General features: G+C 44.1%; 1 long non-coding RNA gene across 1 annotated transcript; it reads left to right on the top strand.

Moving 5' to 3' along the window:
* Positions 1 to 6893: 6893 nt before the first annotated feature.
* On the top strand, positions 6894 to 16021 carry LOC310756027. Its single transcript, XR_014544661.1, has 3 exons — positions 6894 to 6986; positions 13870 to 13994; positions 15865 to 16021. It is a non-coding gene; the product is annotated as an uncharacterized lncRNA (long non-coding RNA).
* Positions 16022 to 16232: the final 211 nt, after the last annotated feature.

Below are 16232 nucleotides of genomic sequence, written 5' to 3' on the forward strand. Positions count from 1 at the left end.
CTCCAAGTGTCCCTATTTTCATCAAGAAACGTTGGAGGGCATGTCATCCTGATTTGCTTGCCTAAAGTTTGTGCAGATAATATATCTGCTATTTATTGAGCGTTGGCTGGGATTTCTTTGTGGGGAGATTATACAGCAATGCACATTAGTCCTAATTTACTTGTGCAATGTTTATGTATCTTCCTGTCCATCATTAATTCATCCCACATGCTTTTAGTGAAACTCTAACTGCATAAAGTCGGTTTCTGTTCAAAAGCAGATTTATTGTACTAGGGTGACAGAGCACTTTAATCCACCCTAATTGTCAAACAGCAGCCACGAAATTAAAAGACGCCTGCTTCTTGGGAGAAAAGCAATGACAAACCTAGACAGCATCTTAAAAAGTAGAGACATCACCTTGCCGACAAAGTTCCGTATAGTAAAAACTATGGTTTTCCCAGTAGTGATGTATGGAAGTGAGAGCTGGACCATAAAGAAGGCTGATCGCCAAAGAATTGATGCTTTTGAATTACGGTGCTGGAGGAGACTCTTGAGAGTCCCATGGACTGCAAGAAGATCAAACCTCTCCATTCTGAAGGAAATCAGCCCTGAGTGCTCACTGGAAGGACAGATCATGAAGCTGAGACTCCAATACTTTGGCCACCTCATGAGAAGAGAAGATTCCCTGGAAAAGACCCTGATGCTGGGAAAGATGGAGAGCACAAGGAGACGGGGACGACAGAGGACGAGATGGTTGGATAGTGTTCTCGAAGCTACCAGCATGAGTTTGACCAAACTGCGGGGGGCAGTGGAAGACAGAAGTGCCTGGCGTGCTCTCGTCCATGGGGTCACGAAGAGTCAGACACGACTAAACGACTAAACAACAACAACATTTCCCCATATGCACCTGAAACCCTCCTGCAAAATACTGATAGTCTGAAGGCACCCTCTGGTTTCTGTTGATGTTTGAAGAAAGAGTCTGTGTAACTACTTCAAGGCCTAATTTGGAAAAATGAGAGTACCGGTATATGGCTGTGTCAGGCAAATACCAATTTCTTTTACTTGCACCATCTAAAAGAATAACATGGCCGGTATCACATTCAGTCAGCTTTGCTATCTCAGTAGATCTATAAGTCATTTGGACGTATCTGAAAAGGATTGAAACAACTCACCAATGTTAATATGAATGGCCAGACTTCAGCTGTGCCCTTATTCAAAACCAAAACTTGGCAGGTATAAAGCTGCAGAAGCACTTTGAAGTCCCATCACCAGGCACTTTCAGTAGTTGGCTTGTAAGCAGCTGTGATAAGCAACCAGTATTATTCCACTGCCTGAGATAGCACTGTGGACCCTGAACAGATCAATAGAAACCAACAGCACAGCAATGGATAAGCAGCAACAGTGTTGTGCTAACACAGATCAGAAGCTTACTGAGGGCTTTATATACTGCGGCAGATACACATGTGTGTGCTCAGTTGCCCTCCCTGAGGAAGAACAACACACAGTTCTAGAGAAAGCACTTTGTTTCTGTTGCATGCAAATGCTGATGCCAATCGTTTGCCCAGCCTAGGGAAGCATGAATCAGCTTTCCTTTTTCTCAGTTTCTCATTTTTCCAATCTTAAGTTCAGTTCTCCATATCCGTTTGATAATTATGTTTTTATTAGTTTTTATTAAAGTTTTTTGTGTTACCAAACGAACAGATAAACAGGGAAAGGCACACCTATTGCCTCCACTTTCAATTCATAGTCTTATTCACAGCATTTAATACACACATTCCTGCATGCAGTTTTGCCTAACATACACATTTTGGCAAGCCTTTCCCCCTAATATTATGATTTTTTGTGTATGTTATTCTTCACTAAAATGTTCATTTTTTGCACACTTTACACTGGTATGTCTGTTTGACTGGAGGGCTGCATTGCAGAATTCAGAGAAGTGTGACTTTTAAAGGTTCACATATTGAAACGGTTCATGTATTGTTTTGTGATGTGCAAGTTAGGTAGATCCGTCTTTGAATGAGAAGTGAATGAAATTTCTCCCCTGCCCCTGACCTGCTGTCAGTAGTGAAGCTAGATAATTTTAGACTCTGGACTGAATGGTCTTATGGGGGAGGCCCTCTTCAGGTGTTAATGTGGATTACTTCACTTTCTTCAAAATGTGCTAGATTTGGGACCCATTCTTCATGTTCCCTGGATATCTGCCTGAAAGTACAGTGATACCTCGGGTTACATACACTTCAGGTTACATACGCTTCAGGTTACAGACTCCGCTAACCCAGAAATAGTACCTTGGGTTAAGAACTTTGCTTCAGGATGAGAACAGAAATCGTGCTTCGGCGGCGCGGCAGCAGCAGGCGGCCCCATTAGCTAAAGTGGTGCTTCAGGTTAAGAACAGTTTCAGGTTAAGTACGGACAACCAGAACGAATTAAGTTCTTAACCCAAGGTACCACTATATTACACTGCCTGCCGCCTCTGAGACTGGTATGGTAGCAATGGCCACATGGTTCCTGCTGGAGGGGTGTGTGTTTCCTCTGTGGAGGTCTCTGAAGAAGATTCTTCAGCAACAGGTTCCTGAAATAGTCCAGGGAGAAGATCTTCACCACGCTTAGGTGTCCTCATATCCCCGTAGTCCTGGGAGCATAACAGAAATGCAGTGAAATGGCTTGAACAACTGCTAATAGCAAGAAGTGCAGACAGAGTAGCGTCGCACGTCCCAGTGGAAGGGCACTCTTTATTGAATGTTAATTCACAAAGTCGTTTTGCCCTGAGGATGATTCACACAGCACAAGAAGAGCCCTAATGGATGAAGCCCAAGGCCCATCTGGATCAAGCCAAAGGCCAACCAGATGCCTGTGGGAAGCTCACAGTCACAACATGAGCAAAACAGCACTGCCTCCATTTCTGTTCCTCAGTAGCTGGTATTCAGAAGCATACAGAGACCTCCTCAGACAACAAAGGTGCTAGGTATATAGTCTTCACAGCTAAAAGCCATTGATAGCATCCTCCATGTATTTATCTCTTAAAGTTGGTGTTCATCACTACATCTTGTGGGAATTAATTCCATAGTTTAACTGTGTACTGTGTGATGAAGGCTTTCCCTTTGTCCTGCATCTTCCAAATTCCAGCTTCAATGGTTCTGTCATTAGGACAGAGGGAGAAAACATCTCTTTCTGCTCACCATGCATAATTTTATGCACCGCTGTTATGTGTCATCCTTCCTACACTTGCCTTTTTACTGAACTAAAAAGCCCAAGTGTTGTAACCCTTTTTCGGAAGGGAGCTGTTATTTTACATGGCGAGGCTGACTTTTTCCAGGTCGTTTCAGCGCAGTGGCATGGTCTTGGAAATCATTCGGTGTCAACTGAGACTGTGACTCACCAGGTCCTGCCTTGGCCTACTTTTCAGGGAAAGCTTTCTAGGATGTGGAAAACAAGTCCTAGTCCTGTGTCAGAGTATTCGTAAGACCCATTAACTGCCTTCTGCCAATATCCCCAAGAACTCAAGACTCCTTCAAAGCTGGATTTCCTTTATTTTATTTTTATTCATTCACTTAATAAACCGCCCTTTGGTAACAAGACTCTTGGGGTGGCATATAATTTAAAATCAAATACAATCAAGTCACAAAAAGAAAAGAGTAAAACCACAGAATCACAGAGGCTCTAGCAAAGCTCACTAAAAATCCAGTATAGCTATAAAACAATGGTAAAGCCATCTTTGCAGAAAATCCAGACTAAAATTGCTGGGCATTTTGTTGTTGTATAAAGAAATGTTCCATCCCCAAAAGGGCATACAAATGTGTGTCAGGCAGTCTTCTCTGGCGAGGGCATCTCACAACATTCCTGTGTCTTCTAAAAGCAGTAGCTAATGGGACTGTTACAAAATGTAACAGTCCTAGGCTCTTTTATTTTTATGTTGTGAACAGTATACAAATATAATAATAATAATAATAATAATAATAATAATAATAATAATAATGCTTTTTCTTATTAGAGCAGGGATGGGAAACCTCTGGTCTGTGGGTCATTCTTGGCACACCAAGGGCTGCCTTTGGTTTGCAAGGCAATTACCCCCAAACCATGCTTAGCTGTCATTCACATGGGCAAGGAGCGGGTTCAGTTCTGTGTTCGCGCACAGCAGAATGTAAACCCCACTCCTTGTTCTTCAGCAGATGAGCTTTTAAAGCAAGAGCTTAAAACAGAGTCTACCACCTTCTGAGGTAGTGCATTCCACTGTTGAACAGCTCTCACCATCAGAAAATTCTTCCTAATGTTTAGGGATGTCTTATCCTTTCTTGTAGTTTGAATCCATTGGAGCTGCAGAAAACAAGCTTGCTCCACCTTCTAGCTTCAGATATTTGAAGATGGCTGTCATATCACTTCTCAGTCTCCTCTTCTTCCAGGCTAAGCATGCCTAGCTCCTTCAAACACTCCTCATAATGCTTGGTTTCCAGACCCTTTATCATCTCATTCATATGGGTTCCAGCTTGTCAATATCCCTTCTTAAACGGTGGTGCCCAGAACTGGACACTGTACTCCAGGTGGGCTTCAGAATCCTTTAACTCGAAGGTTGGTGGACCTTGGGATTCTAGTAGAAAGCAAAGTAGATCCCACAAGCCTGAAGTCTGCGCCTCTCTGCCTGGAGGAGGTGGGACAAATTCACCCTTAACCGATGTCTCTCTGTATACACCACACCCTCAACAACAGCCCTACTCTCCACTGTCAATGCAAAGCAGCCTGAAGCTCTTTAAAGAACCTTTGAAGTTAAGAAGAAGCAAAAGAATCTTGAACTCAAACGAACCTATGAATGGGACCAACAATTTACCAAAGTCACATTATGAAACCAATACCGGAGGAAATTACAGTACCTCTCACAGCACAATCAACATCTTGATTAGAGAGGTGCGTGGGAGGGCAAATCCACCGAATAAAACTGCTTTGATGGAAATTACTGATGATTTTAAGAGAGGCAGCACTTCTGAAGCATAGTGTGTCTGTGTGTGCAGAGGGCGCATGACGCCTGATCCTTCTCCAAAGGCAAAGGAAACCACAGCAAATCTAGCAAACCCGATAGAAAATTGTGCGCTCGCACCTGTCGTGAAGACAGAAGAGCTGTTCAAACAACTTCATAAAAGTTACTGCACCATAATATATTTTAACTGGGCCTACACATCTGCCTACACAAACTTGGGTGTTAGTCATTTGTGGTGCCTTGTAAACCTGAAAGGGCATGGGAACGAAGTGACTTTTCTCAGCTGACAAACTGAGTGCCAATTCACATTTATGGCAGTCCCCGTATGACAAGACTGGAAACAGCGACCAGTTTTGCCAGGGCATGTGCCCATTGGGACTGGCGGGGTAGAAGTCAGAGCAGTGCCAGGTTTATGGTGGCACAGCAGTTCCCCTGCACAGGGCGCTAAGCCAGGGGGTACATCATCATCATCATCATCTCCTATATTTGTATAGATGCCTACTGAGAAGAACCATTTAAAACGCAACTGTACCAAAAGGAGTTATTGTGAAAATAAGAAATGGGGGAGGGGGATTTTGTCCTTGCTCAGGGCACCATATTACCAAAGTTCACCCCTGGTCAGGGAGGCCAACAGAATAAGTGGAGGCTAAGCCACTGAAAAGCAAACCCAGCTAATTCAAGTTTTGCTCCCAGCCTCCTCCCTGTTGTGTTGCACGAGGGGCAAAAATGAGGCAGAGGAGGAGGAGGAAGCTGACATGTGGTGCTAACCCTTGGACTGGATTTAAGGAAGGAGGCAGGCAGAAGGGGGCTGACTTAGGTTGGTGGGGTTGTGCCCCACTTATCCTAAGGTACCAGTCTCCACTGCATAATCATCATCATCGCCACCTGCCTTGGTTGGTGCATGCAGTGGGGCTGTGAACGCAGTGGTAACATCACTTGAGGACACCCCTATGTAAGCATCTTCTGGCACCTGTCCTGGTTTCCATGGCAACAGGATGCTGCAACAAAAGGGTGATTGGCATAGCAGGTACCGTGATACCAGAGGCTGAAGAGGGCAGAAAGAATGTCAACCTTGACAAGACTTTTGTACTGCTAACCCGTACTGCCACCAGAAGCAGTAGCCTCTCCCTTTACTTTTGCTTTGCACCAAGTGTTTTTGCGTGGTTGGAATCTGCCTGCTGAACTCTGCTGAACTCTCTTGCCAGTGGTGTAGCATGGGTTGCCAGCCCCCAGGGCTGTGTGGAGTTGGAGGGAGGGAAACAGATGGAGTTTGCATGTCCATTCAACTGCCTAATGGTGTCTGCGTCACCCAGGAGATTGCAGCTGCAGAGAAAAGAAGAGTCGTTCTGTTGTCTGGAGAGGTCACTTCCTGGTTCGCATGGAGAAGCCATTTTCAATGAAGCCCAGCTACAGAAGCACACAGTTGTATTGTGGCAGCACCAGGTGTTGGATTTTTGCACCCCCTAACAATTTGGTACCTGGGGCAACCACCCACTATCTCTTGTCCGTCTGAATGGAGGAGAGTGGAGAGGGGTGTGTGAGCATTTGTAGAAATTAGAGATGTAGGCAGAATTTACATTCATTGCCCCACCTACTTTTGCCTCTGGCCCCGCCCCCAACGGCATGTGAAATTTCCCAGAAGGGAATGCAACCCTCAGGTCGAAAAACGGTTCCCCACCCCTGTAGTAAACGAAAACACAGGATCTGATGTCATCTTGTTTCCATCTTGTCATCTCAAGTTTCCTTGAGCCCCCCCACCACCACCTAACTTTATAGACTGGCATCAGGAGAAGCAGGAAAACACAGGCGCAAGGTCATACCATAATGTTTTTGTTGACTGCCTAGATATTGCCTGGAGACAAGGGAAGGGGAGAGGAGACGGTGGATTGCTTCTTTTGGCTGCTGCACAGAGATCTCCACAATGCCTATTTCCAGACTTAGGTATTTCAAGGACAAACCAACTGTGATTACCAGATGCCTGGAGAAAAGAACATGATGATTATTGGGTGCAGAGATTTTTGACCTTTGATCCAACAAGGCAAGTTTTATGTTCTTTTGCACAGCTCTGCCCTTTCAGGTTATTGCTCTGCTCTCTCCTTCCATTGTCTTGGCTGTTTGTGCTGTTAAATAAGAATATGACATACTTATTATTTACCTTAGCCTAGTGCAAAGATGGGCCAGGCTGGCAATACATTACGAGCTGGGTTGCCATTGTTAGCCAGATACCTTAATTGCACATAGTAGTTAGCAAACCTGCATTGTATTTTCAAGAACCCAGCTACAATCCTGATTCACAGCTGTTATATAAAAAAGAGAGGTGCCAGCACTCAGCGTCCCTGGAAAACATCGTCCTCTTACCTTGAAGCGCACACACAGATAAGCACACACACATTCATACAGGGGCTGCTTTTAATATTTTAATAAATATATTAATATTTCTGCTTCGCGCTCTCCTCTTCCCACAATTTCTCATTATCGTTCTCAATGCCCTCTCCACTGCTTCTCTAATATTTCTCTTTTATTAGAGCAGAAGGGTGGAGAGGGCAGAGAGAGAGAGAAGGAAAATGATGGACAGGGAGAAATGGAAAGATTGATATATATTCATTAGAAGTGGTAGATGTGTCTTCTCAATCCTTCTCTGCTGATTTGCCAGGTCTTCAGGACAGTGTCATAGCATGGGGAGGGGGCGCAGGGCAGTTGCCCTGGGTACAGAATTGTTTGGGGCACGAAATTTCAACACCCAGTCCTGCCTTGATACATTTCTGGTGCTGGGTTCCACTGAAAATGGCTTCTCCATGCAAACCAATATATGACCTCTCCATACAATGGAATGACTCTTCTTTTCATAACTGTGGCTACAATCTCTTGGGTGACGGGGACACCGTTAGGTAGTTGAATGAGCATGTGTACTCCATCTGCTTCCCTCCCACTCACTCCCTCTGCATTACCCTGGGTGCTAGCAACCTACGCTCCAACACTGCTCCAGGATATTCAAGTGCTGACATCTCTGGAAAGTCTAAAATCTGAAACCTGGAACCATAGCTCAAGGGGCAGAGTCTAAATTCCAACGCTTGACTTAGCAGAAGGCTAATAATAATAATAATAATAATAATAGTAATAATAGTAATAATAATATTTATTTATACCCCGCCCATCTGGGCGGCTTCCAACAACAACAACAAAAAAAACCCCATAATACATCAAACATTAAAAGCATCCCTAAACAGGGCTGCCTTCAGATGTCTTCTAAAAGTCTGGTAGCTGTTGTTCTCGTTGACATTTGGTGGGAGGGCGCCACTACCGAGAAGGCCCTCTTCCCTGTAACTTGGCTTCTCGCAGTGAGGGAACCGCCAGAAGGCCCTCGGCGCTGGACCTCAGTGTCCAGGTAGAACAATGGGGGTGGAGACGCTCCTTCAGATATACTGGACTGAGGCTGTTTAGGGCTTTAAAGGTCAGCACCAACACTTTGAATTGTGCTCAGAAACGTACTAGGAGCCAATGTAGGTCTTTTAAGACCGGTGTTATGTGGTCAATCCAGTTTGGTGTAGTGGTCAGACTGCTGGACTACAACCAGGAAGAACAAAGTTTTCATCTCAACTTCGCCATGAAGCTCACTGGATGACCTTGGGACAGTCCTTGTCTTAAGTTGTGTGATTTTTGGATCATGCAATTACACTCCTAGAGGATTACCTGCTTTTGGAGAAGGCTGCCTGTTGCATCTCTTAATGAACCAGTCAGGTGGCATGCCCATAGCAGTAACTCACACAGAAGTGGTGTGGAGAGAATGAAGCAGATCTTTGATTCAGAAAAGGCATGCCTCTGTAGTTTGTGAAACACCAACCTATAGGCTAGATCAAACTGTAACTGTTCTTGTAGCATAGGAATATAGCTGGAGTGAAGAACCTGTGCCTCTCCAGACCTTCTTGGACTCCAACTCCCATCAGCCCCAGCCAGCATAGCCAATGGTTGGGAATGAAGGGAGTTGTAGTCCAACAGCATTTGGTGGGCCACAAGTTCCTCACCCATAGAATATAACCTATTACATCCAGAATATGGGACTTCCTTGAGCAGATTCGTAGACCAATGCCTTCATTGGGGTTTAATTTGAGTGACAGCACACCAGGACTCAGCTCTGGGGTCCGTTCTAAATGCCAAATCTCAGCCTTCGAACATGAAGAAAGGTGCATATGCAGAGTGCCTCTTCCTCACTACTGAGCAACTAGATGGGGGCAAGGCTTTCATATAAGAGAGCATGCCAGAATCACATTTAATATGCCTTGTATATTATTACTGTTATGTGTATATTTATGTGTGCTTTAGCAATTTACTCACGCAGAAATGAGCCAGCATCCAGCTACCATGTTCTGAGAGCTAATGGATTTCCAAGAAAACACATCAGAGTGGAATCAGGGTCTGCAATATGCAGCACAATAGACTGGGCTGGAACCAATAAGACTCTCAATGACTGATTAGGTTGCGCATCCACTCCATCTTGGTAATTGCTTTTCCCATCTAGATGAACAGTACAGGCAGCCTGTTCTCAGGTGGTCTCACAGTGGGGTCTATTGATAGATAAATGCAGTGGTTAATTGCTAAAATTGAGAGATGCTGGGGCCCAAATTGGTTGGGATGCAATATCCCCTAACAAAGACACTGCTCAACCCTAGATGAGTGTGGGTGTGATGGCTTGATTGATATTGGAGAAAGGCCTTGTATACATGCTCTGTGAAATCACTCCGCCTTCTTGTTTTATTATCTAGCTATCTATGTGATTTCTATTCTGTCCCTCCAAAGGAGACCGGGGCAGCAAGCACCAAAGTAATAAAATAGTATTTTTAAATGCCATACATTTAAAAACATTTTTGAACATTAAGAACATGTAAAAACAAGCCAATAGTTTCAAGGTTGCCAGGAACAGCTACAGTGAGGGGGGAAAGTATTTGATCCCCTGCTAAATTTGCCCGTTTGTCCTCTGACGAAGAAATGACCAGTCCATAATTTTAATGGTAGGTTTATTGTAAGAGACAGGTGCTTCTAATCTCATCTTGTTACATACAGTGAAGATACCAAGTAGCCTGACATCTGGCTGGTTGATAGGGGATCAAATACTTATTTCATTCATTATAATGCACATCAATCTCTGACTTTTGTCTTCTGGGTTTCTGGTGGTTTTCCCGTTGTTATTCTGTCTCTCACAGCTACAATAAACCTACCATTAAAATTATGGACTGGTCATTTCTTCGCCAGGGGGCAAACGGGCCAATTTAGCAGGGGATCAAATACTTTCCCCCCTCACTGTTTGTACCCTTAACTCATTGAGTACCTGGGTCAACAGCAATCATTAAATGTTGTTGGTGAGAGTGGCTAGCATTGACATTCTTCACTGTTTGGCTCTCCTCCCATCCCATCAGAGAGTAGTAGAAGTTCCATGTCTAAGTGGGATGCAAATCCATTTGGCCTCTAGCACAGAGCTGTGAGTCCAGTGGAGGCTGCAGATGCTTCTGAACTGCAACTCTCATCATCCCGGACTGCGGACCATGCTGGCTGGAGCTGATGGAAGTTGAGAGTCCATCCAGTGGACCACTCTAGGGATGGGCCAATCTGTCCATTTTGGTTTCTCTCCATTTCTCACTTTTCCAATCAGTTCTCCACATCAGTTTACCGTTGTTGTTATTTTAAATGTCCTTGTGAAAATTCAACAGCTTTTTAGTGCAAAGGCTTCCTAATATACACATGCCTGCATGCAATATTAAATGTGGTGTTGCAAAGCAATTTCCCCTAAAATGGTGTCTTTTTATGCTGTCTTTATGCCCACCTTACATGCACGCACTTTTGTACAGAACTGCATTGCGAGATTTGGAGAAGTGCAAATTTCAAATAATAACTGTGCTTTGGTTCTTGTATTGTTTTGGAAAATGCAAATTAGATAGGTTTGCATTTAATTACATTTCTTCCCCATCGCTAGGCCACAGGTTTCCCCATCCCTGTTCTACTGCACATGCATGCAAGTACACACTGATGAACCCTAAGGTTGTAAGCCCAATGTACACTTAACTGAGAGTAAGTCCTATTGAACTCAGTCAGACTTCCTTCTGAGTAAACATGCCTAGGATTCCTCTGTAAGGCCCTTTCTAATTAATGTAGAAGGGACCCCTGACCGTTAAGTCCAGTCACAGATGACTCTGGGGTTGAGGCGCTCATCTCGCTTTACTGGCCGAGGGAGCCGGTGTTTGACCGCAGACAGCTTCCGGGTCATGTGGCCAGCATGACTAATCCACTTCTGGTGAACCAGAGCAGCACACGGAAACGCCGTTTACCTTCCCGTCAGAGCAATACCTATTTATCTACTTGCACTTTGACGTGCTTTCAAACTGCTAGGTTGGCAGGAGCAGGGACTGAGCAACGGGAGCTCACCCCATCGCGGGGATTTAAACCACCAACCTTCTGATCAGCAAGCCCTATGCTCTGTGGTTTAGACCACAGCGCCACCCGCGTCCCATTACACCTGTACACCTGGCCATTTCACAGATTGCAGCTGCTGAGCTGTATTTTGAATGGTTGATAATATATTAAGAATATAAGAGCCCTACTGGATCAGGCAAACAGCCCATCTAATCCAGTATCTTGTTCTCCCAGTGGCCCACAAGATGCCCTGCAAGCGTTGGATAATGTTGGACAATGCTTTCCTAGTATTCTGAGCCACAAGAAGCATTCTATGGACTCAGCAGAAGACCAGGCAGCCTCTTACAGAGTGTACTAATGCAACATAACACCAGACAGAGTAGATTCTTCAGTAATGTGTGATGGTGTTGGGGAGGCTTGGGCATGATACTGGACCTGAGAACAGCAGTGTTAAAAGTCTGTCCCTTTTAAAAATCCATGCAAATGCTGTTCTGCTGTTCCATATGTTCTTGAGCTGAGGCTTGGTTCAGATGAGGTGCTAACTGGGTGATAACCTCACATAAACAACTCTCTAAATCACAGTTCTGAGTTAATTTTCAGGGCAAATTTACCCTGCGGGAGGATAAGATGGACGTGAGATGACCTCATTTTTCATATTACTTTATTATAAATCCTCTCCTGCATGTTTTATGTTAAATTCTAAATTGTGGACAATGAAAATTCCGATAAAATTACCTAAAACCAATAAATTATTACACATTGGTAATTTTGCTATAATTTAAACCAGATTCTAAACATTCCTAAAGTGGGCTGGCCATATGCTTGCTGTGTCTTGGAGACTGTGGCTGTGTCTAGAGCTGCATTTCTTCAGCAACATGTGAGCTGGCATCTGTGGCTTTTTATCAACTTCATGCTTGACCACTGCAATGTGTCTGGCTACAAGCCAGTGACGCAGCCAAAATATGCAAGTGGTCAGTTCAGAGGTTGAAAATGAATACAGTGGTACCTTGGGTTACATACGCTTCAGGTTACATACGCTTCAGGTTACAGGCTCCGCTAACTCAGAAATAGTACCTCAAGTTAAGAACTTTGCTTCAGGATGAGAACAGAAATCCCATGGTGGCGGTGTGGCAGCAGCGGGAGGCCCCATTAGCTAAAGTGGTGCTTCAGGTTAAGAACAGTTTCATGTTAAGAACGGACCTCTGGAACGAATTAAGTACGTAACCAGAGGTACCACTGTACCTGTGCACCAAGCATGGGTCTCTCTCTCTCTCTCTCTCTCTCTCTCTCTCTCTCTCTCTCTCTCTCTCTCCATCCTCCCCTTCCCCCTCTTCAGCTTGTCCCAGTGTGCATCAATCCCCCAGTATGCAACCCCCCCCCTTGCCAGGTTCCTCATCGCCTTCCTCGGTGTCCTGCCAGTTCATGAGACCAAATTTATACTGCACTTTTTGGTAAATAGCAAGGCAATATCAATTTCTAACAGAACAGGTTAGAACACGTTTATCCACCCCTAGTTATGATGCCTACATGCTGCTTCCATGAACAGAGGCTGCATGGAGTTACAGGCACCATCTTCCATGTGACAACCCTTCAGATATTTGAAGATGACTTTCAGACTTCTCTTCTCCAGGCTAAACATGAACAGCCATGCAGCCTTACCATGTCTGTCTGTAATGTAATGTGTGATGTCACCATATGCACAAACCATCTGCCTTGATCATATCTTTTGTTGTACATATGCTTGTGAGTGCACAAGGGTTCGTGCTCACCCACCAAATATATGGAGAGGCTGTTCAAGAAAGGGCATGAAGGGGGAGGAGATACAGGACCCTGGCCAGACCACTAGACTCTCACCAAGAGTTCTTTCAGAGGCCCCATTAGACCCTTCCTGCATTTGACACTTCTACAAAGGAGTTCAGAATGCCTTCCATAGGTTAGAGAGTTTGCAGTTGACATTTCTGAAGTTTTGCATTTGATTTCATAGGGAAGGGGGGTTTCTTTGTTACTAAATTGTCCCTGGCGTTTTTTAGCAGGTGCATTATGCAAATTTAGCAGCAAGGGTGGATAAACTATGGAAATCGGTGTGTTAAAAAAAAAAAAAGACAGCAGAGACACTTTGTAGCCCAGGAATCAGGTGCTTCAGAGATTTTGAGTTTACATGGAAAACAGCCTGAGTAACTGAATATTCTTTGGGCATCAGACATTACTGCACACACTTTATTTAACCAACCCGGCTAGTGAGTTCACACTCCTCTCCATCTTCGCTAAAGTAAATTGAACCCAATTCTAGTCCTGTTATTACGTCTTTGGTTCTGTAAACACAAATTTCAGAAAAGCAATTATGTTTGACTCATGGGGGAGGGTGCATATACCTGTAGAAATGCAGGAGTCAAAAGAAGGGGGCTGGTGTACTTGAAAAATTGTGCCACAATGAACCACGACACCTTTTCTCTATTGAATGCCATTTTGGCCAATCCCTAAGGCAAAGTAGTATCAACCCATTATTGCCTGTTCCACAGATAAATAATAATGAACAGTCTAGGGAACAGTGGGTTGCACAAGTATGTACTGGCCAAAGGAAGGATGTTTGTGCAATAGCGAAGACAAAAGGACAACAAGTTAATCAAAGAAATATATAATCAAGGTAAGCATTCTGTATCCCTGACCATTTCTGAAGCACATAAGATGCTATACACAAGTGGACACAGTAAATTAGTCAATAAAAATGAAGAATCTGTTTTAAAAAACCTTGCAAACAAGATCGCCCCATTTCACCAGCTGAGTCCTCAGTGGATTTCAATAGTTTCCAGTTGCAGATTTGCTGGATTGATGCAGAGACAGTCAAATGTGTTTTACATGTGAGTGCTCTGGAAAAAAAGAGCTTACCAACCAAATGGGACTGAAAGAACTTGTGCAGGTGTATCACAAAATCTTATGTAGGATAGAGATAGATGTGTCACTCTATTCTGGTCCAGGGGAGGGAATAGGCCTGACTCTTACCCTGTGCAGATGGTCAGAGCTGGAATCAAGTAGTAAAGGATGTGTCAGAATGTTTGTCTTGATCTCACATTGTTTTTTGTTAGAAGATACTTCTTTCTTTTGTTGATAATCCACTACAACCACATTTGTTTCATTATTTGTTCGTTAGGCTCATATTTATTTTCATTATTCTATTTCTTTTCATTGCCACTGTGTGACAGCAGCAGTAAAGCTGATTTTGGCAGCCGTTCTTGGTGGTCACCATTTTATTTCCCCATAATACCCTGCACATAGCATTGTATCAGGGCATTCAAGAGGGAAATAGCAACTCTTAGACAACAACAACAATTTTATTATTTGTATCCTGCCCATCTGACTGTGTTGCCCCAGCCACTCTGGGCAGCTTCCAGCATATACAGAAACATAATAAAACATCAAACATTAAAAATGGCCCTAGTTCCCTAGCTCTTAGTTTCTTATGGCAGCCTTTATTCCACACCCACACATAGAATGACCCAACATGATGCATTCTGAGGAAATAAAATGTAATTTGATTCATTACTTATTCACTAGATTCCCATTTGATTCATATTTGTTTTCATTTTTCTTTTACTTTTATGTTTCACCATTCTGGTTGATCATCATTTTATTTCCCCAGAATGGCCTGGACACTGCATCATTCCAAGGCATTCTGGGGGTAAATAGCAACTCATTTTCTTGTGGCAGCCTTAATTTCCTCTCCACACCCTCAAAGAATGCATCATCATATCCTTCAACACTTTGAAGCCAAAATCCGGGACACCACCTTCCTGGACACCATCTCCCCATAGTTTAAGGGTTTGGGGCAGCATGCAACATCACAACCCCCCAAAAAGCACATTTCTTGGGGAATCATGCCACAAAATCACATGAGACCACAGCAACCAAAATGGCTGCCATTCTCTTGCAATAAAAAACAGGATGTCCCATTTTTCCCAGGACACGTGCAGGGTATTCATTAGTACAACACTTTTTGGGAGTGTAAAATCTCAGGTGAGAGGAGCACCCACCCAAATGGGCTCTGCTAATGACATCATGTAGGTGTCAAAGTGAGAGTTTCACAGATATGGATAACATGTTTAGGTGGCATAACATCATCAACTGGGGAGGCTTGAGGACCACCCAAGGGACAGACTGACCAGGGATAGTGGTGACTCTTCCATGGCCACCCATGGTGTAGGAAAGGAAAGGAAAGGAAGACATTCAGTCTGCCTTTAGTCCAGAGGTGGGGAAATTGTATCTCTCCAGAAGTTGCTGGACTACAACTCACATCATCCCTGACCATTGGCTACACCAGCTAGGGCTGATGGGAGCCATCTGGTTGGCTACAGGTTCACCACCCTTGCTTTAGTCCAGCCCAAGTGTCATTAATCCAATCTCATTCTGCATCTTCCTAGGACCAAATCTGATTTATCAGTTCCTAGTGTTTGACCATACTGCTGAGTCATTCAAAACAAAACGTGAATGATGCTCTCAGTGTCCTTTCTCTGTCATAGCCTTTGATGCCTCAGAGGAAGCGGGCGTAAATATGCCCAAGAACATAAGAAGAGACCCGCTGAATCAGGTTAGTGGCCCATCTAGTCCAGCATCCTTTTCCCGCAGTGGCCAACCAGATGCCTATACAGTGGTACCTCAGGTTAAGAACTTACTTCGTTCTGGAGGTCTGTTCTTAACCTGAAACTGTTCTTAACCTGAAGCACCATTTTAGCTAATGGTATCCTGCTGCTGCCGCGCCTCCGGAGCACGATTTCTGTTCTCATCCTGAAGCAAAGTTCTTAACCCGAGGTACTATTTCTGGGTTAGCGGAGTCTGTAACCTGAAGCATACGTAACCTGAAGCGTATGTGTTAGAGGTATCGGGTGGT

Source organism: Podarcis filfolensis (assembly GCF_964270895.1).
Source record: "Podarcis filfolensis genome assembly, chromosome: 2".
Taxonomy (NCBI): domain Eukaryota; kingdom Metazoa; phylum Chordata; class Lepidosauria; order Squamata; family Lacertidae; genus Podarcis; species Podarcis filfolensis.